The sequence below is a fragment of the Nannospalax galili genome, unplaced genomic scaffold (genome assembly GCF_000622305.1).
Source record: "Nannospalax galili isolate Female #2095 unplaced genomic scaffold, S.galili_v1.0 scaffold1795, whole genome shotgun sequence".
Classification (NCBI taxonomy): Eukaryota; Metazoa; Chordata; class Mammalia; order Rodentia; family Spalacidae; genus Nannospalax; species Nannospalax galili.
Window position 1 is genome coordinate 131,434 of NW_008336702.1, and position 967 is coordinate 132,400.

General features: G+C 42.3%; 1 pseudogene; it reads right to left on the reverse strand.

Annotated features, from left to right (window-relative positions):
* Positions 1 to 118, reverse strand: LOC115070057 (annotated as a pseudogene).
* Between the last annotated feature and the right edge of the window lie 849 nt (positions 119 to 967).

The window sequence follows — 967 nt, forward strand, 5'->3', positions numbered from 1 at the left end:
AGCCCATAGCCGCCAGTATTCCCAAGTGGTCTCCCATCCAAGTATAACCAGGCCCAACCTTGCTTAGCTTCCAAGATCAGATGAGATCAGGTGTGTTCAGGGTGGTATGGCCATAGCCATTGCCTTTTTTTAAGCCTTAAGAATAGAGCCAGTGAGATGGCTTAGTGGGTAAAGGCACATCCTCCCAAACCTGATGACCTGAGTTTGATCCCTGGGTACCACATGGTGGAAGGAGAGAATCGACTTCTGCAAGTTGGCCTCTGACCTCCACTTGTGTACACACACACAAACCCAGATAAATATAATTTTAAAAAGTCCTTCAGAACAATTTAATCAGAAGATAGACTTCTTACACATATTGTCACATGTGATCGTGCAGACCAAAATACTCTCAATGTCTTAAGAAGTCTGTGATGGCACAAACTGGGTAACCTCAAGTAAGCATTTATTAGTTTAAAATAATTCTAAAGTAAAATTCCATGAATTTTGCATGTCATTGTGCACAAAATATAAATACATACACATTAAGAAGGAAGAGCATTTAATTAAAAGGCTAGGTTCTACATTTAAGCAGAAACCCAGAAATACTTTTGTTGTCATTCATTCATTCATTTATTCGTGTGTGTGCACATGTGCTGTGTGCATGCATGCACGACAATCTGTGTGTGGAGGTCAAAAGACAACTTGGAGGAGGTGGTTTTCTACTTCTACCATGCGGGTTCTGGGGCTCAAACTCAGGCACCAGGCTTGAGTTTTCGATGCTGCTAAAGGAATAGGCTGAACTAAGGACATGCTTTCCGATGCTCATTGAATGGGAAGCATTCCACCCACCCTCAATAAAGAGTAAGGACAGGAAGCAAAGCACCTCACATTCCCTTTGTCTATCCGATTACATCTAACGAACAATGTGCAAAGAAAAACACAGGGCCCGTCTCATGAGAAATGACCAAACTCAGTAGACCCAGCC